This window comes from Mesoplodon densirostris, chromosome 2, assembly GCF_025265405.1.
Source record: "Mesoplodon densirostris isolate mMesDen1 chromosome 2, mMesDen1 primary haplotype, whole genome shotgun sequence".
NCBI classification, from domain to species: Eukaryota; Metazoa; Chordata; class Mammalia; order Artiodactyla; family Ziphiidae; genus Mesoplodon; species Mesoplodon densirostris.
Window position 1 is genome coordinate 76399755 of NC_082662.1, and position 22893 is coordinate 76422647.

Below are 22893 nucleotides of genomic sequence, written 5' to 3' on the forward strand. Positions count from 1 at the left end.
TAATCAGTAGTAAAAAATCTTCCCACAGAAGAAATCTTAGGTTTCCAGAGTTCTATTTGTGAGTTCTAGGAGACATTTTAATTACAGCCTCTGATTACAACCAGTATGTTAAATATGCAGGATGCATGGGATGTAATTGAGGAAGTGATCATATTGTTGCCTCCTACTGTCCCTTTAAATCTTCTCACCCGCCATTGGATGAAAACTCAGACTTTTGTGGTTATTACTGAATAATAGAAATGCTTATATTTACTTTTAGACATAAACTCTGAATCAAATTAGAAACTTAAAATGCCCAGTACAATATAATAAGCTAGGCTTTCAATTTAAAAGTTAAGACTTCATTCCATTCTTTTCCCCCAGCTAGGGGCTGTGGCTGGCTGACCACCTATCTGGGGGGCAGGAGATGGAGTCAGAGTCTTCTCTTTCTCTCTTCCACCTTCTCAATCATCCCTCCCTCATCAGTCAGGGTCCAATCAAGGAGACAAAAACGTACCAGTTATTTGAGAAAGAAGTTAATATAAAGTGTTATTAACTAAATGTAAAGTTACTAACTAGGCAACTGAAGAGAATTCTAAGGTATCATAAATGTAGCAATTTCATGAAGCAGCTACCATCTCCAGGGTTGAAGGAATAAAAGGATGAGGTTAATATTCTTAAGGCTTCAAAGCATAGACAAGGGACCCCACAGAGCTGAAACTCTGGCTCCTGAGGAGGAAGTGATGCTTGGCTGGTGCTGGTGTCTCCGAGCTCAGAGGAAGGAGCCCATGAGGTCAGAACCCAGACTCCGAAGAGGAGGTGGCTGGCCAAGACGCAGTCATGTTTCCGAGTGAAGGAGTGGGTACGACGAGTCTGGTCCTGGAAGTTTTGTAGAAAGTGCAGACGGGATTGGCTGGTGCTGTGGAAGGAACTGCCACTGCAGGGGTGAAGAAGTGGCGCTGGAGTGACACTCACAAGGACCACAAACCAACAGAAGTCCACAAGAGAGAAGCAGGGAGGGCACATCTCTTCTGTTCCTCCAGCCTTCCAGTCTCCCTCTAGCACCCCGATTGGCAGAATCCAACAGGGAACAAACTGGTAAAGCACAGGTGTGGTTTGCAGGACTACGGCCCCAGCATCAAAGAGCAGAGGATGAAAGGGTGGGCTTGGAGCTGAAGGAGAATAACTTAAGAACTGACATCCTCCCCCTGCCGCCCCCCACTGCACCGCCCATTCACTCAGCGTTGTTTCTGATCCTGTCCAGTTTTGGAAGATGGAGAAGGAAGGGGAAGAGAAAGTCTTTACTGAACCGGTACTGTTATTAGAGTGTTCTGCTCCCTCTGGACCTGCTGGGTATTCGAAGCTGGTTCTTTCTCTCATGGAGCGCTTTCGTGTGAACTGTGGAGAACCTATTTTCTTACCACACCACTGCTGATTTCGTTTGATCTGAACGAATGCATTACATTCTAGAAGTTGCTTATTAACACCCCTTTAATGCCCCAAACCTCCCTACCCCAGCATCCACCTCCAGCTTCCCCTGTAATGAAACCTGTTCACCTTCCAGCTGACCTGGCTCTATTTGAAACAATCTGGGAGGACACCGTGCCAGCTCTTTTGTGCATACCTGGCTGTATATGAGCCAAGGAAAGACTCATGCATTCTTTGCCCAGGCAAATTTGGGGAATGCAAGCTGATTCAAGCCTAGCAGCAGCTTTCTTTCACTCTAGCCAGCTCTGATCTTGCCTTCCGCGTTCTAGGTAGGAGCCAGACACAAGTCCTCTGGACCTGCCTAGCTGCAGAGGACTCATATGGAGTTCTCCAAGGGGAACTATTGAATCCCTTCTCAATTGGCTCAATTCATACCAGTAACACTTTCCAAAGGAAAAAATTGAAAAATCTTACAGAGACATCTCCATCAAACTCCACTCTCTCAAGCCATTTACATGCTTCAGAGGATGAGGAGTTGATGTCAAGGAACTAATCCCTGGCTATTTCCTTTGAAAAGGATCTCTTGGCCTATCATCTCACTTTGGAAGTTTGTACCTTCTGAATCTTGGTGCTTCAATTGAAACTTAGTTGAGCATCCTCTTGCACCAATCTTAAATTCTTCCAATCCATTCTGTGAGATTAGTATAACATTGATCCTAAAATCAAATAAAATATGACTGGAAAGAAAACTTTATAGGTCACTCTTACTCATAGCCAAAGTTGCAAAAGCAAATTATTCTAACAAACTATTATCAACCAAATCCAGAAGAATATGAAAGACACTCCATCATACTAAGCTGGGTTTATACCAGGAATGAAAAGTTGGGTTAACATCATAAAAATAACGTAATTCATTATATTAACACGTTAGAGAAGGAAAACCATTTGGTCATCTCAAAAGATGCAGAAAAAGCATTTGAGAAAAAGCAACCTAATTTGTGATAGAAACCCTGAAAATTATAAGTAAGAAGGTTACTTCTTAATTAAAAGCTAAAACAAAAGACATGGAAAATATCATTCTTCATGGTAAAATTTATAAACATTCCCTTTAAAATTCGGAACAAGCTGAAGATGCTATCATTCTATTCAACGTTATTCTCATGATTCATTAGTAAAATTTAAAAGGAAAAATAAATAAAAGGTATTCAAATTGCAAAGAAGAAATAAAATAATCATTATAAGACTGTACCATCATTAAGCAGATACTATTACTGCCTACAGAGAATATCCAAAAGAATCTATTGTCTAGTTATTAGGATTAAGAAGGGAATTTAGCAAAGTGGCCGAGTAAACAAAAACCAATTGCCTTTCCATACAGCAGCCATAAAATTATAGTAATATAACTTTTAAAAGATAACATTACAGGGACTTCCTTGGTGGCACAGTGGTTAAGAATCCGCCTGCCAATGCAGGGGACCCAGGTTCTACCCCTGGTCCAGAAGCTCCCACATGCCGGAGCAACTAAGCCCATGCACCACAACTACTAAGGCTGCACTCTAGAGCTTGCGAGCCACAACTACTGAGCCCACGCACCACATCTACTGAAGCCTGTGTGCCCTAGAGCTCATGCTCCACAACAAGAGTAGCCACTGCAGTGAGAAGCCCTGCAGTGAGAAGCACCGCAATGAAGAGTAGCCCCCACTCACTGTAACTAGAGAATGCCTGTGTGCAGCAACGAAGACCCAGTGCAGCCAAAGCAATAAAGAAAGATACCATTACAATAGAAATAAAACTATACAGTCAAGACATTTATGAAGAAAAATTTTATTGAAAAACATTAAAGAAGACCTAAACTAATAAAGAGATATACCATGTCCATAGGTAGGAAAACTCAATATCATAAATATGTCAACTCTCTCCAAATTTAATGCAAATCCAACCAATATCTCAATAGTTTGTTACAGACATTATTAATCTGATTCTAAATTTTACATAGAAGGGCTAAGGCTCACAAACAGTCAAGATACTTTTGAGGAATAAGAACAAGGGTGTGTGTGTGATGGAATGGGGGTGAGGGTTGCCCTGGCAAATGTCAAAGCAAGATTCATAAATCTATGTACATCAGGCAGTGTGGTATTTGAACATGGATAGACAAATAGACCAAAGGAAAGAATAGTGAGACTAGAAGTGGATCCATAAATATATAAAGACTGATTCACTGGCACTGCTGAGCAGTGTATGTTGGGGGTGGGGGTGGTGGAAATGACTGTTTAATAAATAGTGTGGGAACAAGTGTTTGTCCATATTGGAAAAAAAATGATTCTGGATTCCTCCCTCACATCATATATAAAATAAAGTCCAGGTAAAATAAAGAAAACTTTCAATGTGAAAGAAAAAAAAACTTAAAAAAAATTTTATATATCAACATAGAAGAATATTTTATGACCTTGGGTAAGGAAGTATTTTCTAAAAAAGATGCAGAAAATACAAATCATAAAGGAAAAGATTAAGAAATTAAAAAACTCAAATTATGAATTTCTTTTTAATGAAAGACAACATAGGGGCTTCCCTGGTGGCGCAGTGGTTGAGAGTCCGCCTGCCGATGCAGGGGACACGGGTTCGTGCCCCGGTCCGGGAAGATCCCACATGCCGCGGAGTGGCTGGGCCCGTGAGCCGTGGCCGCTGAGCCTGACCGCCCGGAGCCTGTGCTTCGCAACGGGAGAGGCCACAACAGTGAGAGGCCCACGCACCGCAAAAAAAAAAAAAAAAAAAAAAAAAAAGAAAGACAACATAAAGACAGTGAAAAGACAAGCCAAAATTGAGAGGGCATATCTGCCATGCATATAATTAACAGAATCCATGAAGAACGCCTAAAAATCAGTAAGAAAAATTAAAAACAACCCAATAGAAAATGAGGAACGGGGATGAAAAGGCTTCTCATGGAAGAAGAAATATGAAGGCCAACCAATACACAAGATGTAGTTTAATTCTATTACTAATCAAGGAAAAGCAAGATAAAATCACAAGATATTTTTACACCTACTAGAGTAGTACAAATTTAAAGTCTGACAATTTTAAGTGTCAGCAAAGCTGTGATACAATGGGGTCAACTAAACACAGGTAGTGTTACCAGATAAAACATAGGGGCCCAAATAACTTTGAATTTAAACAATGAATAACGTTTTTAGTATAAGTATATCCCAGATATTGCATGGGGTGTACTTACACTAAAAATTATCTATTGCTTATCTGAAATTTAAAGTTAATTAGAGAAAAAAAGAATGTTAATTAGGTGTCCTTTTTCATTGTTGTTTGTTTTTAGCTAAATCTGGCAACCCTACTCACAGGGAGTTTCAATGATATTTATAACATTCTATTTCTTAAGTTGGGTGATAGGTTCATGACTGCTTATTTTATTGTTTTACTTTTAAAAAACAAACAAACTTTAAAGCAAGTCTGTCATGATTTATAATTCTACCTGGTGGACCCAAAGCTTTGGCTAAAAAATCAGCAGCAGCCGTAGGCTGGGCTGGGGCATCAAGTGCTGATCCTTCCTGGCCTCCTTGGGATGCACCAAATTGGTTGTGTCTGGGCTTTCTCCTTGCTGCTCTCGCTGTGCTTCTGTTGGTGATTACTGCACACCCATCGCACAGCTAGATGGCAGCTATTAGAGTCGGTTAGATAGGGCATCCCACCATCTTGCTTTCATAGTGTCTGGGTGTTACTCAATGCAGGATCCACTTTAAGCTCTTGTTCCAAGCCATAAGATTTTCTAACCATCAAAGGGCCCTCCAATCTCCCCTGCTCCTCAGAGAAAACACAGAAAAGAGATCACAAAGAACATTCAGATTAAAGAGGCTATTAGTTGCAAAATCACTTGCCTAGTCCCATGGGAAGGAGCTTACTGGAGGGAAGAAAGTCTTCCATAAAATTTAATTGATGAAGACTCAATATCTAAAGACTCTTCTTGAAGCAAGTGCATAAGCAATGGGTAAAGACTACAAAGAATACTGAGACCACTAAAACAAGAGTAGGACCTTCCAGCATAGCACAAACAGCAAGGGAGTAGTATGGGGGCTGACAGGACATAGAGAAGAGATTCCAACCAGATGTGCAACTAATAAGCCCCAGGACTGCAAGCAGCTCTGTTCTGCTCACTGTGTAATCCCAATGCTTAACCCACTGGCCAGCATAAAGTTATCCTCAGTATATATTTGTTCATGGAACGCATAAACGCATAATGAATGAAAGAAGTACCAAAGGGAGGATTAAAGGCTACATCAGATCCTTAGAAAGGAGGATTTAAAAAGTCACATCACAATCTGCTGAATCTCTTATATACTGCATTGTGTATCGGTATGTAAACTGTTTATTTTTCTCAATACAAGATGTGGGTTCATAAAGCCTGAATTAAAAGAACCCCTGGGTGAAACCACATATCAATTTCAGTCAAGAACCTGGTGTCCAGAGTGGGCAGAACCAAAGAAGCAGGTTCTAATAGATGCCATCATAACTGGGCCTGCTTCTGCCTGTGTTTGCTTAGTCATCCTAGCATCACTGTTGAATACATCCTTGGTTTCCTCTGGCAGACCTTGAGGGATCATGGCCAAAATTCTGACACTTTTTATTTTGCCATAAGGTTGGGATATACTGGACTTCTCCATCAATTCTTGCATTTAACCATTTATTCAACACACATATGCCAGGTACTGTGCCTATGCCCTGGAGATTTAGAGGTAGTATTTAATGAGCACTTACTAAGTCAGGCACAGTGTAAAGCACATTGCTTATTATCTAATTTTCAGCTCTAAGCAGTAGATACTATTATTAACCTATTTTACAGATGAGGAAATTCAGAGGTGAATAAGACATGGTCAATGGCTTCAAGAGAGGAGATGGACATTTGCAATATGCTGTTCTGAGGATTTTCCAAAGTACCATGGGAACATAGTGTATATGTGACCTGAGATGCTGTCCCAAAACACCTGTATTAGTTAGGTATTGCTGCAAAACAATATTACAACACAATTAGCAACTTAAAACAGCACACATTTATTTTCTTACAATATCGTTGGAATCAGGAATCCAGGCATGATAGCTAGATCCTCTGCTTCAAGGCTAGATCCTCTCACACAAGGCTGCAGTCAAGGTATCAGCCAGGGCTGGGTTCTCATCTGAAGGTCTGACTGGGGAAGGATACACTTCTAAGCTTTTATAGTTGTTGAAAGAGTTCAGTTCCTTGGGGGTTTGAGGGCCTCAGTTTCTTGCTGGCTGTCAGCTGCTCTCAGTTCCTCGCCATGTTGCCCTTTCCATAGGGAAACTCATAACATGGCAGCCTGCTTCTTCAAAGCCAGCAAAGGAGAGGGTCTCCTAGCAAGAGAGATGTTACATTCTTATATAACAAAATCCAGAAGCAACAACCTATCACCTTTTGCATATTATGTTAGTTAAAATAAAGTCACAGGTCTTGCCACACTCTAGGGGGAAGGGGTGACAGAGGATGTGAATACAGGAGATTGGAAGCACAGAAACCACTTTAGAATTTACCACCCTGTGCTCTTCTTCATCTGACCAGATTAACTGTCCCTCCTATCTGCCTCGAGAGCTACCAAGGCTGCCACATGTGGCTGTGCATTCCCGTGGCTGCAATGTGAAAGGCACCCTGTCCCCACCTGGAATTATGTAGCACACAACCTACATAACCACACACAGCAGGCGTGCCACTTCCATCGTAGTGTTTCTAACACTACATTGTGAGAATCTGTTTACTTTTCTCTCTCTTTATTAAATTGAAAGCTCCTTGAAGTCAGAGACTGCTAGATCCCCAGTATAGCAAGTGCCAAACAAGTGTTTGTCAAATAAATGGGAAGAAGAAGGGAGCACAGCTGGCTCACATGGGGTAGCCTGGGGAAGACTTCTCAGAGAAGGCACGTGGATGCTCCTCCTTATTTCTCCGCTACAGATGGACACTCAACTTCCTTAATTTCAGGAACAATTTCTTCTTTTTAAAATTTATTTATTTATTTATTTATTTGGTTGTGCCAGGTCTTAGTTGCGGCAGGCAGGCTCCTTAGTTGAGGCTCAGGGGCTCATTAGTTATGGCTTGCCAGCTCCTTAGTTGTGGCATGTGGGCTCTTTAGTTGTGGCATGCAAACTCTTAGTTGCAGCATGCATGTGGGATCTAGTTCCCTGGCCAGGGATTGAACCTGGGCCCCCTGCATTGGGAGCGTGGAGTCTCAACCACTGCACCACCAGGGAAGTCCCTCAGGAACAATTTCTAAGGAGATATAATAATAAAAATTTTGGTATACTGTGCTTTAGTTTCCTACCAAATAATCTCCATGGAGATAAACACAAAAACACCCTGTTCATTCAACCCAGTAAAAACCAGAGTCTTTGTTCTCTTAAGGAGGTAGTGGGAAGTAGCAAGTGGGATGTTGCCTATTTTTCTGGACCTGGCAAGTAGGGCCCAGAGCAGAGAAAGGGCACTGAGCTTCCTGCAGTCCAAGTCTGGACAGCATGCAGCTCTGGGATGCACCTCTCTGCAGGGCTTGCTGAGCGATGCCATCTCTGCGGTGCCGGCCTCAAGTTCCTCTCCACCACCTTGCTTCTCGCACTGCTCCACCCCAAGCCCCTGGAGCATGCTGAGAACTTTAACGTAAAGTAAATAGAGAGGTGGACAGAACTAAGGACAGTCTTAAAACTGGTTACACATTTTAAGATCATTAGCAACTCTCCTTTCAGGTTTTCCTTCATATAAAATCATTTCTGTTTCTTTAGAGTTTCTTTATGGTTTCCATGTTACAGGCCTTAAGTCATTTGCTGTGGTTCTTCTAGGGACTGATAATGGTAAAGTTAAGACCAACGCTCGATATCCCAGGTCATGGCAGCATCTGCCCCGGGCTCTCTCACCCAGACCTGACCAAGGGGCCAACTTGGAAATTTTAGGACCAGCAGTCACACATGAGGAAACTAATGATATGTGCAGCAGTGATGGGAATTAAAAAACTAAAGCCAGAAATGGCCACCACTTCAAAATGATCGTTCTGTGGTTTTCTTTGTGGAGACAGAGTTGGTTCCTCAAATTAAGCTAATAAAGAAACAGAAATCAAACACTTGCCTGCATGCCACCTCCTCCGTGCTCTCTCGGGGAGGAGAGGCTGGGATGAGTGGAGCTGAGCTTTGAAGGAGCTCATGTTATCTGTTCAGTCACTAGAGGCCTTTGGACCTGCTGTTCCTCTGTGTTCCGAGGAACTCTTTGACTCAGAACAAAGGTGCCCACCAGCGAAGTTCACGGCCTTCTGCTGCTCCCCCCACAGCAAAGATCACCTTCACACTGTCCAGACACCGACTGACTCCACTGACTGCATCCTCGGGCCCTGCTACTGAACGATGCCAGAGTTGGAAAGTTCCTTTTATGCCGCTTCTATTAAATGTGAGCTTTTGGGTGCCCTCGAGTGGTTTTGAGGCAGTAAAAACTACTCAGAGGTTAATGTTGCTTTTAAAAATTAATATGCAATTTATTGAAGTTACAGATTTAAAAAACTATTTTTTTTCTGAAGTTTTTAAGTTCTGCATCAAATATTATTTTTCATTGTATACTATATACAGCCTGTCATATTTTTTAAAACTATGTCAAAGGCCTTTGAATAATATATGATCCTGTTTCTAAGCTTAGATAAATGAACACCTTCAAGCATTTTAAATTGCATTTATAAATCAATGTATTCTATTTCTTTTTTAAATTATTATTTCCATGTTTTGATTGAACTAACACAACCTTCCTGAGTATTCAACTAAAAAGGAATCATCATAATTCAAACTTATAAATAAGGGTGATTTTAACTTCTTTTAATATTTCAATACTGTGTATAAACTTAGTAAAATTATAACAAAATTGAAAGCAATTATTCACACATTATAAATTGGAATTTAATATCTGGTAATTTTAAAATTAGGCCAAATTGTGTTAAACACTGCAGGCACATGAAATACCAAATATATTCTTTTCCTTCACACAAAATATTAATATACCACAGGCTGATTTCCTTAAACACATCCATACTTAAATCTAAACCAGCCTGTGGTTGAGTGATGCTTAAGGTCTGTACTGCTTTCTTAGGGCTGCTGTAACAAATGATCACAAACTGGGTGGCTTAAAACAACAGACATTTATTCTCTCCCAGTTCTGGAAGCTCAGAGTCTGAAATCAAGGTGTCAGCGGGGCCCGGCTTTCTCTGGAGGCTGGAGAGGAGCATCCTTCCTCACCTCTTGCAACTTTGGTGACTCCAGGCATTCCTTGGCTTGCGGCCACATCACTCCAATCTTTGCCTCCATCTTCTCATCACCTTCTCTGTGTGTCTCCCCTTCTGTCTCTTATAAGGACTCTTGCAACTGGATTTAGGGCCCACTCAGGTAGTCCAGCCAGGATGATCTCATTTCAAGATCCTTAATTTTATTACATCTGCAAATAGACTTTTCCCACATAAGGAAACATGCACACATTCCAGGGATTTGGACATGGACATGTCTCTCTGGGGACCACCATTCAACCCACTATCTGCACAGAGGAGCTGTCATTCCAGTGAATCACGCAGTAATGCCCAGAGGTGGTCAAAGGGTGCCTTTCTGATGGCAACACTGCTGGGACATAGTAGTTCTATTTCTAGCATTGCTGTCAATGCCCTTCGGATGAGGCTGTCTCATAATTGAGCCCTGAGTTTACATTCTGTTTTACTGAATTTGTTTAACTTATCACAGAAGTCTGCACCAACCCTCCTCCCACATGGACTACACACTTCACTTGATGAGGTTTTGCATTTATTAACTCAACATATAAAAATATATTTTCTGGTTATCTCTAAAGACATTTGAACTTCAGAATCCTGGATTCTTTTCATATCCTTTCAATCTGTTAGGCTCATCAACTTAGGGTTAGTGATTAAAATGGTGCCCAGTTGAATTCTGGCATTCTTTTTACGGTTTTGCCTGACTCGTTAGTCCCACTTCTAAGGTCTTTCCACTGCCAGTTTCAAACAGCTGGGTAGGAGTTCTCTTAGGACTTTAAACAAGTCATTGAAAAATGAATCTCAAAGAGCGAATTCTGACAGTAGGTCTTTACTTAAAGGAGGTGGATTTGTAGAGTGGTTAAGAAACTATTCTATATGTATAAGCTGTGTGGCTTGAGAAAATTACTTAGTCTTTCTGAGCTGGTGTACCCCTCTCTATAAAGTGGAGGTAACATCATTCCAAGTTTCTTCACTGGGTTGTGAGGATTAAAAGAGAAGTGCATGTAGAGTACTTCCCACGGTGCCCAGTTTATAACAAACACGCAAAAAAATGTTAGTGTTTAGAATACTAGAATATTTGTGTCTAGCAGATGTTCAGAAGAGTGTTCCTATGTTCCCTTAGGACTATATGAACACAAATTGTGGTAGATAGAGATAGTCCCTAAAAGGAGGTTTCCTCCTGCATATAATACATTCATTCATCTTTATTTATATTCAAATATTTATTGAGCATCTACTATCTGCCAGGCACTGTTCTAAGTGCTTGGGATGGATCACTGAACAAAACAGGCATCAATTCCTGCCTCACGGAGCTTAAGTTCTAGTGGAAGGAGCCTTACTGAAGGGGATAAGTACCACCAAAAAAATGGAGTGGGGGAAGCGGGGAGAGCAGTGCCGGGCGTGGGGTGGGCTGCACGTTAGATACGCTGGTCAGGGCAGACCTCATGAAGAAGAAGACATTTGAGTAAGGACTTGAAGGAGGTGAGGGATATGCAGGTATAAGGGGAGACACCATTTCAGGCAGAGAAACCAACAGTGCAAAGGTCCTGAGGTGGGAGCATTCCTGACATGTTCAAGGACAAGCAAGAGATGATATAACTGGAGTGGTGTAAGCGAGGGGGAGAGTACATGGGAAAGACGTAGAGAGATGACGGCTAGATCTTGAAGGTCATTAGCATCTCTTTAATAAGATGGGAGGCCATTGCAAGGTTAAGAGCAGAGGGATGACATGATTTAACCTGAATTTTAAAAGGATCACTCTGGCTACAGTGTGGAGGATAGATGGGAGGAAGGGAAGGGTAGAAGCAGGGAGACCAATCAGAGACTATGTAGGAATTTAAGCAAGAGACAAAGGTAGCTCAGACCAGGAGGTAGCACTGGAGGTGGTGAAAAGTGGGCAGATTCTGCTTTTATGATAAAAAGAGCTTAGGCAATTTGTTGACATATTGGATGTGGGATGTGAAGGAAAAAGAAGTGAAGGAAGGCACTAAGATTGCTGACCTGAGCAACCTGAAGAATTGTGTTACCATCAACTGAGACAGGGTGGGCTGTGAGTAGATCAGGTGTGGGGTGGGAGTGAATGTATACTAGACATTCAAAGGCGAATTTTCTTTTTTTAAATTTATTTATTTATTTATTTATTTTTGGCTGCGTTGGGTCTTCGCTGATGCCTGGGGGCTTTCTCCAGTTGCGGCGAGCAGGGGCTATTCTTAGTTGCGGTGCGCGGGCTTCTCATTGTGGTGGCTTCTATTGTTGCGGAGCACAGACTCTAGGTGTGTGGACTTCAGTAGTTGTGGCACGCAGGCTCAGTAGTTGTGGCTTGCAGGCTCTAGAGCGTAGGCTCAGTAGTTGTGGTGCATGGGCTTAGTTGCTCCATGGTATGTAGGACCCTCCCGGACCAGGGCTCAAACCCGTGTCCTCTTCATTGGCAGGCAGATACTTAACCACTGCGCCACGAGGGAATTTTCTTTCTTTTTCCCAATTTTTAAAAATTGAAGCATAGTTGATTTACAATGCTGTGTTAGTTTCAAATGCACAGCAAAGTGATTCAGTTGCACATATATATATCTTTTTTCAGATTCTTTTCTATTATAGGTTATTACAAGATGTTGAGTACAGTATAATTCCCTGTGTTACACAGTAGGTTGTTGTTGTTTACCTATTTTATACATAGTAGTGTGTATATGTTTCCCAAACTCCTAATTTATCTCTCCCTCAAGGGAGAATTTTCTGTATGAGTTTAGAGTTTGAGAGAGAGACAGAGAGGTCTTGGCTACAGATAAAAATTTCGGAGCTGTCGGCATATGTATGGTATTTAGAGCCATGTGACTAGATGAGATGACTAACACAGTGGAGGTGGATAGAAAAGAGAACTGGACCGGTGGCAGAGCCCATCAGCATTGTGGAGCCAGGGAGAAGAGTGAAACCAGCAAAAGACACTGAGAAGGGGCAACCAAGAGACATGGTGTCATGGAAGCAAGGGGCTGATTCTCAACGGTGCTAAAGTCTGTATTAAACTTGAAATGCCCTCCACTCGATGACAGTGAGCCCTTAACAGTCCAGGTGACATCTGTTGTAGCCCTCCCAGTTTCCCCTAACTCTTCCTGTCTAGCTAGACATCTTTTGACTTTCTGCATAGACTTCTGTAGGGGAAATCTAATGGGTTTTAATAATTTAAAAATAATAAGGAAATGAAAGTCAAGAGATACACCTTGGGATAGCAATAATAATTTTTTTAAAGTATGCCTATAACTTGTTCACATAATCTATATAAAATGTGCACATCACAAGCAAATGCCCTTGCAGTCACTGGTTCTTAGGAAAATTCCAGTTAGTTCCATAACAAAAGTGAATTTTATGCCATAGCCTATAAGTTGTGCAATGGCAATCCATACAGCACTTCTGGGTATAACTCTGGCGATACATTTTGGACAGTGTGGGCAACCACCGATTTTAGCCCCTTTCTTGCCCATGAATATCTACTGGAAGAGGCTTAGTCACTAATGTAAGCTCTTTTTGAGCTTAGAGTCAATCTCATTTTCCTCAGTATCTTTCTCAGTACCCAGCACACTGTCTGCTTTAAGGTAGATTCTCTGAAAGTATGCTCAGTGAATGAATGAATAGTGAGAGCATGTTGCATTAATGAATGCCTTGAAATAAAAAAACTTTCTTGGTCAGAAACTGAAAGTCAGATGAGCATAACAAGTATACTTAAATGTGGCCTTTTATGTTGAATTTATTGCATACTTTTTGATGGGATCATTTATACTTTTGTTTCCACCGCAGGGCAGGCAAACTACTTTCCACCTTATCTGAACCACATATATTTCCAAAAGCAATAACTAGGCAGAGAGAGGAGAAATTCAGCTTTCTAATCAGCACTACTATTGAGGACACAAGCTATTTTATTTTTCATATCTCTCTTTTATTCTCTTGCTACCACTTCAGGAATTATGATTTTCCATATCCTCAAAGTAAAAAATCTCTGAGAAGGCAAGCCAACCAATGTCATCACCGAGTACACCACACAGGTGCCTATGAGAAGCTGTATTACTGGCCAAAGGGGCATAAAATAGTTACTCTGCAAACCAATCAAAAGGACCATTTCCATGAGCAGCTGCCTTATTAGATGCATAATCAACAGTCTATCTAGGGCCTCTTTCCATGGGGGAGGCGGGGGAGATAAAGATTCTTTTTGTCAGTGTGTTCCAGTTTTTCATATGATTCTTTGCTGTCTCCAGAATTCTTTTTCAGCCCTCAGACAGCTATAAAATTGATTGGCTTGAATGCCAAATAAAATAAAACACAGTAGCCTACTTTATCATTTACTACTAGCTATTTATTATGAGCAGTGCTGTGTTGGGGTATCGACCCTGAGATTAAAGCTAGAGAAGTATAGATTCTAAGATTCTGCGGACACATAAAACTCCCCAGCCAGGGTGACAGATGATAATGAGATTATACTCAGAGGCCATCTTTTATCTCAATGGAGCCCAATGGCTAACATTTCTTAAAAATCATGAATTGTACAAACAATGCAGGGAACGTTTGCTTAGCAGTTCTGCAATGCAACTTCCTGGGGCCCTAAGTATGCTGGCAGGCTGCCCAGCTGTCTGGCCACTTACAGCAGACACTCCCTCACTTGGTTGGTTGGTTGAATCATTTGTTCCTTCATTTACTTCAACCCACCTGGCCATGGGAGGTGCCTTTCTTCCTGAATTTTCCTTGTAATCATCATGTTCTTTCTTGACTCCATAACCTTTTTTCTCACAGTATCCCTGTAGCTGGGAAGCCTTCTTGCCTCTCCAAAATCAAAACCATACTCCTCCTTTAGCACACAGCTCAAGTCTCACATCTTCCACAAAATCTTACACAAAACTTTAGAGTAAATTTGTTCCGGATCTAAATACTGGCCTGACGACTTATTAGCAGTGGAGCTGAGGGCAACTCACATCACCTATCTAAATCTCAGCTTATTTACTATAGAGTAGAGGTTAAAATTCTTATCTCCAAGATTCTTATCTAATTCTTATCTGATTCCGAGTACTAAGTATATAGGGCACAGCACAATTCCTAACTCATAATGGGTACTCCATAATGTTAGTTTCCCCTATCTTGCCTTCTTTTCTCAGCTAAAATTTCAGCCCACAATTAGGTCATTAAACAGACACTGAATTTTTTCACAGCAGGATGTCCTGGATCTCAGGCTCTTCTGTGAACATTCCCTTCACCTTCTTGCTTTAATCAATGGATCTGAACTCTGGCTACACATGGCAATCACTTTGGATGTACCCACAGCTTGGGCCAAGTCCCAGAGATTCTGATCTAATTGGTTAGGATGGAGCCCAGACATGACTTGACAAACAATTCAACTCTCTGTCTGCACCACGACTGCAGCCAGGCAACTAGTCAGGCTGAAGGGAAACACATGAACTTTCTGAATGGTCTTAAATCTCACTGGGTGGGCCTTGGTCCAGCAGCCCTTCTAACTCCCCTGGTCCACTCACCGGCCTACTCCCTTGGACAGTGATTTCTCACCTCCTCTTCTCTACTCAAACCTCCAACTCCTCTTGCCTTATCTTTATTCTCTGCTAAGGATGTGAAGCCCTCACTCATTGATAAGATAGGAAAAAAAGTGAACACACCCCCATCAACATATCTTCCAGCTCCCTGTGTGCATACCTTGCCTTCCCCCGCTCTGACTATGAATGGAATGTCCCCACTGCTGTCAAAGGCCAAAACTTCCACTTATATCCTGGAGCCCATTCCTTTCAGCAATTATCACCATGACTCTCCCAAATCATCACTTACTCCCTCTTTACTGGAGCATTCTCACCAGCAGCTAATAAACTGTAATAATTCCCATCTGAAAATAAATCCCACCCCCGACCCCCCAACCTCACATACATCTCCAGCTACTGCCCCATTTCTCTGATGCCTTTTTAGGAAAATAAAAACAGTAATTTAAAAATAACTAGTCCTGGGACTTCACTGGCGGTCCAGTGGTTAAGACTTCGTGCTTCCACTGCAGTGGGCACAGGTTTGATCCCTGGTCAGGGAACTAAGACCCTGCATGCTGCGTGGTGTGGCCAGAAAAAAAAACAGTCCTCACTTGTCTCCTATCCTCTCCTCCCAATCTCTCTTGAACCCCCTCCAATTGGGCTTTCACCACCACGGTACTGAAACAGCTTTGTCAGGTCACCAAACACCTCCAAGGCCAAATCAGCAGTCACTTCTCAAGCCTCAAGTCACAGCATTTGATACAGTTGATCATCCCCGGGTCTCACTGACTCTTGGTTCCCTCCCTACACCACTGGCTGCTCCTCCTGTCTCCTCAACTGACTCCTCATTTCCCTGACCTCCAACATTGCAAATGCCCACGGGTCAGTTCTCAAATCTGTTAATCCATCTACACTTACTCTCCCCGTGTGATTTAGTCCAGCCTCGTGGTTATAAATACTATTCATACACTGGTGACTCCAAGATTAATATCTCCAGCCTGGACCTCTCCCCCAAGCAGCAGATTTGTTTCTCCAGTTGTCTTCTCGACATCTCCACCTGCATGTACCTCTGCCACATCTAGTATCACACTGAACCTGAATTCCTGATTCCTACCCATCCCCAAATCTGCTGCTCCTACCACCTTCTCCGTTGTAAAAAGAAATCCCATTTTTGTAGTGGTTTGGATCAAAACACTTGAAGTTGTCTTAAGACAAATCTCTTGTTGCCATATCCACTCCATTGGTATATCCTACATCATACACATTTTTCAATGTTATTAGATTATCCATACCCATAACTTAAAATCGCCAAATAGCATTCCATCAATAACAATAAGTACACTTACACAGTGCCCAGCATTGTTCTAAGTGCTTGACATATAATTTATTGAATCTACAACAACTCTGTGAGGGAGGTAGACTCTCGATCCCCATTTTATAGGTGAGATACTTAATGCACAGAGGAATTGCCCAAAGTCACAGAGCTAGTAAGTGAAATGGCTGAGATATGAATGCAGGCAATTTGATTCCAGAGTCCATTTGCTTGACTACAATGCCTTACATTTGTCACATGCTTGAATATTTACATTGTTTAGAAGTTTCCAGTGTTATAAATCATGTTGTTTTGATCACCTTTGTGTAATAAACCTTTTCTTAATTTAGAATCATTTCTTTAGCATACATTCTTAGAAGTTGAATTGCTCAATGAGCATAAACGTTCTCAGTCCCTAAAATGGCTAACCTATTATTCGTAAACATTGGCTCTTTGAAATCTGAAGTTATATACAGTGGTAGGAAACTTTTTCTTAATAGAGAAAAACCTCTGAAGAAGAACTTAGCTAGCTAAGTTTGATCCTGACTCAGTCACTTAAGTACTCATTTAATCTTGTGGTCTTCAGTTTCCTCATTTGTAAAATCAAGATAATCCTTACATTACAACTTTCTCACAACGATGCATAAATCAGGCCCTTATTTCCATCAAAAGAAGAAACTTGAGTGTTACTTTCCCCAAAAAACCACAAACTCTGAAACTTAGAACTATTACCATTCAACTCTAGAAAAGTCTTGATCCATTGCATCTTTTAAGGCCATGGAACACACAGTTCTGACTTCTAAATAACTTTGCACATCTGCATTTTACACCTACCTTGGCTCACTCATTATTGTTTCAAGGTCCTATTCTCATCATCTGGAAACCTAAAGGAAAGATTAAGTAGTACTAAATATGCCACGGCTGTATATCAACTGTGACCACACATTTTATTTCTTGTGCTCTAATCTCAGTTTTGATATCACAGGTTTGGATAATGAATAGCCAATAAGTAAACCATGCTCTTATGCTCTTTTTTGTCTTATTTACCCATTCAGCCTTCAGAAGATCCATATACTGTAAGGGGGAAACCCATAACTTACACATACCAACACTTTACTTTTTAGAGAATTTTCATCCCTTACTCTAGAACTAGTTATATTATCTTCTACCCACAGTCAAGATAAACTAATAGGACCCCTATCTCCGCAAGGCAAAAGTCTCAGAAGCCAAGATGACCCACTCCCTTCCTTTTTTCTTTTTCCATCTGCTGTATTGTCTGTCAGCAATCAGCTGGATTGCTGGCCCTTTCTCTGCTCTCCCCTGAATCTGAAAGGTTGGAAGACTGGGAATTCTATTTCTCAGAATACAAAGCCGGCAAATATCCCAGTTTAGATTCTGCCAGTGCCAGAGACAAGAGATGAGGAGGGCAGAAGGGAAGCAGGAGACATAGTCTTCCCCTAGCAGCAGATGTTAGATTTGGCAGTGGCCTCTGAGTATCCCTCAGGAAGCAGTTTCCACAAGTTCCTGACCTGTGTGGCAATAATTCCCTACAGGTTAGCTGCAAACCTGAGAGCTAACAATAGGCTTCCCTCACCTTTGCTCCTCTAGCCTTTCCAACTATTTTATAAGCACTTAATTGCCTATTTTAAATACCTTCCTGCTTCAAGTACCCAGAGTGGTTTCTGGTTTTCGAACTGAAGACTGACGGAAATATCCCATCTCCTAATTTATATAAACCTGTGGTCAGGTGTCCACTTAAGAAAAAGACAAGTCTAGTTTAGATGATCAGTACCAGATCCCCAACCCATAAATTGTAAACAGATTTTAACTCCCAGAGTAGCCCCTTTATGTGATTTCTTTTTCTTCCCCTAGGTCTTGGAGAATTCTATATTAAGAATTATATTACAGAGGCTGTATCTAAAAAATGCAACACCAATATCAAACAATGTTCCAAGTGATATCTGGAGGATGGCTACCTCCACATATGTCCATCCTTAATATTTTCAGCTCCCTTTCATTTTATTTCCCTTCAATTACTTGTGTGTATGTTTAATTTATGATTTTGTTCACTCTTTTAATGGCAGGGACTTTTTGCTTGTTTGTTCCCTAGCACCTAGGGACTATTCAAAGATTTTGGTTAAATTACATGTAAAAGTAAATTTGTGGGTTCCCATTTGCCTTGATGGAGTAAACATCAACTCACACACTTTGAATTTAAGTTCACTTTAGCACACATAAGCAGATCTTCAAGTCTCTTAGGTTCTCCATTTTGATTAGCAGTTCCATTGTATTCCAGAAATTCCTTCTCGTATTGATGATGGGTTTACAGTTACACATTTCACACCTGCCTCAATCTCATAGATTTTAAATGGTCTCTCCTAGGTGATCCTTACGTACACTAAAGCTTGAGAACCACTGCAATAAATAGAAACAGAGCTCCTTTTATTTGAAATCCCTATGCAAGGAGTAAAACCCAACGAATCCAAAGACTTGGGGTTCTTTCCATGATTCACATCTGGGAGGTGATGTATAGAATGACAGAATTTTGGAGCTGAAAAGGTCCTTACAGATCATTTAAGCTTATCATTTAGGAGATCATAAATCATATCTAGAATTTCATAGATAGTTTAGGACAGAACAGAACAGAACTCAGAACCTAGGTATTCTGAATTTCAATCTTGTGCTTTCTTTAAGATGGTTGTCATTACATTTGGGTGAGTGGTGAACTGAACAACTCTATGTGTGCCAATCATACTGTGAACACGCATATGTGTTAGGAAGTTGTCTGACAAGTAGTAGTAAAGTTCTAACAAAAGTTCTAATACAAAATGTATTAGATGCTTTCCAATAGATGCAGGTAAAGTGTCTTGAGGAAGGGACAGTGTTTTCTAATATGCACAAAGATGTAACATGGACTTCTGACAGGTGCCACCCCCTTTTCTTCAATACGACCTTACGACTCACAAAGAATGTGTAAGTGCTAATCTCAGTAACAAATACAATACAGATGCAGCTTTTGGAAATTTGAATTATGTAAACTTGAAGTTGCTAATACAGAAAAATTTTTATAAAGTTGCAACTCTCTAAAAAGCTGGCAAGGGCTTCCCTGGTGGCACAGTGGTTAAGAGTCTGCCTGCCGATGCTAGGGGACACGGGTTCGTGCCCTGGTCCAGGAAGATCCCACATGCCGTGGAGTGGCTGGGCCCATGAGCCATGGCCGCTGAGCCTGCACGTCCGGAGCCTGTGCTCCGCAACGGGAGAGGCCACAATAGTGAGAGGCCCGCGTACTGCAAAAAAAAAAAAAAAAGCTGGCAAGAACTGCAAATTCCAAACTTGGCTGACCCAGTAAATTGCAAACCATGTTCATGGATTGACATGCAGAGGTACTGCATTATATATATAACATGACCCACCCTCTTATTCACGTGTACCGGAATCTCCCCATGTGATTTTAGTGACTGTTGTCCTATTGTTTGCACCATAAACCTTTAGCTCAGAAGTTATATATAATAAAATACTCTGAACCCATAACCACTGCCATTAAAACTTTACCATCTATTAATTTAGGAGAGAGCACACTCTAAAAGGCTCCAGAGAGAATGATGTAAAAATAGATAGAGGATTAGGGCCAAAAAGAAAAAAAAAAAAACCCCTACAGCAACAGCATCTCCCATCCTAATGTTTACTCCTCTGTGAAAACCAGTCTTACATTATGAGTATTGTAAATTATGTGACGTGTTCGGCAGAGCATCCCTCACAAAATGCCTCTCTCTTAAAGCTCCTTCATGTCTTTAAGTGATTCTAACCCCAACTCCTATGCCTGAAAGACAGTGTGGAAAGTTGGAAGGAGCTCTAGGAGTTTCCAATTTAAGCTCACATTTAGTGGTCCACCAAGGGGATAGAATTCTCTGGTAAACATCCCAGAAGTCAGATCTGTCTTTGTGTGTTTTAAATTCTTTTTAGTATGCCAGGAGATGCATCATCGTGTAGAACAACGCTCTGGTTATTTTCACTCCAGGTTCTAACAGGGCTTGTGTTTGTCGTTAAGTCACCTTCATGAATGTCTTCATGGGGCTTGCTTTCATTATGCCTAGTCAATCAATTAAAAGAGGGCCAAGCATTCTTATTGCCCCCACTCCCTGAATGATTAGAGAATTGATGAGCTAATAAGAACAAAACACTCTCAACCTCCTACAGTTAGTCTACAAGCACGGGGCATGGCATGCCTTGTAGTCCATGTGGGGCAGCACCAGAAGATGAAAAGAGCTGCATCCCCCATGCCTCCCCGGTCCCCTCACTACCTGATGCTGCTGCTGCTGCTGGGCTCTCCCAGGCCTTGATCCTGGGCCATCCAAACTCAGGGTGCCAGGGCAGCAGCATTGAAATTGCTAAATTTTGATTGTCAACATTTATAAAAAGCATCAAAGTGCTAACTGTGAAGGAAATTAGAGTTTTGTTCAAGGCTTACATTTGTTCTATGGTTAAGTACTGTTTTTATTTGGAATTACACAAATGGAGGCATAATCATTTCAGTGCTTAGGGCTTCTAAAAGTTACATTATGGCCTCAAGTCTACCAGTCACTTAAAAAAAAATGTCACCAAGAAACTTCAGTTTACTTCCAAAAAATTCTTTCTTTCCAAGCAGGCAGTCTTCATGAAGGACTAAACTCTCTCACCCATATAGATTTAACAGAACACCTTGGACAGTGCTACAAATCTAAGGAGAAAATGAAATCTTGCTTGGCTCAGGAGTAGTCCATGCTTTGAGTCAAGGGCTGGTCTGAAAAGGTCTAGATCAAATTTTAGAATCATCATCACAATGACTTGCAGATAAACTCGGGGGTCCTAGGACTTGAATAGGAACATTCTTTCCTTGTTTTTTTTCCCCAACTAAGAGATGGTTTTGCTGTGTTCTTGGTGAGCCCTGTGATGGCTGGCACTTGTCATCTGCAAATATACATGACTCTACTCTTGCACAAGTGCTGAGATATGTGTGTGCATAAAAGCAAAAGCTATATATTTCCACCCTGAGTCTCCATAGTTGGATCCCCTCCAGACACCATTCTGAACATGACACTCTGCTGCAGGGTACTAAAAATGGTGCTTTGCTCAAAATAAAACCTTTAAAGATCCCTTAGTAGCTATTCAGGGATGGGAATTCAATCTCAATTCTCCACCCTTTGCCCAGCTGCAGATTCAAAATGCTTACATAAAACACTGAGAGTATGTACTTCCTGGCAAATCTGATTTTTCTTCTGCAATAGAAACGTGTTATAGCTACCACAAACTATATTTTTACTTAGAAAATACACAAAGTAATAATGCACCTCCAACAACAGAAAACAGATCCTCTTTTTTTATTTTATTTTATAGGTAGCTTTGGTATAAGCTTCAGATAGACCCACTTACTACACAGTTTGTGAGATCTATACCTTTAAATCATACTACTCTCTATTTTAGGCCATTATATCTAAAAGCATGACTTCTCAAATCCTTTTATTACAAGTAGTTCTTGCACATAAATGTTACACCACAATAGCAAAAAAAAAATGTAAACTTCTTTTGCAAACTACATAAATACTATAATATCTGCCTTGAAGTTATTCTCATTTTAGAATCAGAAGATACTCTATATGCTTTACATAGAAAACTCTGGTCAGTAGCCTATGTATATAAAATTTTTTTTTCTTACTGACTTGCCTTTCATGTTGCCTACTTAGGTCTTTGAAGGAGAAAACTTTCAAATAGAACCCAGATCAAAATTCATTCCACAAGTAAAACAAGTAGTGGAAACATGTCAATAATTGTGGGTAAAATATGAGGTGTGAAAATTATTCTAAATACTAAATCTGACAAGTCACCAGTGGCATGGAAGGAACTGGATAGAAAGACTCATTTAAGCTCATATTTGATCCTATATGCAAGGAACTCAGCCCGCATGCTAATGTACTTTTTTACCCTGCTGAATATCTGTTTTCAAACAAATCACCTCTTTCTATTTTAGGGCACAACAGGTCATTTCTACAACTGTAGTCCTAGACTGGAAAGTCTAGGTGGTCAGTAAATTTATTTCACCATCACTGTCTGTGATGCATTTAAATACAAATTCGAAGTGTGTAAATATACAGGTGTGTATACACACGCATGCACACTGAGAGGACCACGTCAAGGCCTCTTTTTCTTTTTCCTGCAAGAAGAGTTTTTAACATTTACCTTTTTTGTTATTACTTCAAAGTAAATCTTTTTCCTCAGAATGTTCTTTCAGTTAAAAATCAAGTTAATTAATCTGGAGCCCTGACTGATTTGTTATTCTGAGATTCCTATTGCACACCTAGCTACTGGCCATGATTTGTTTGAGGAGAAAAACATCACTGCTGAAGCATTT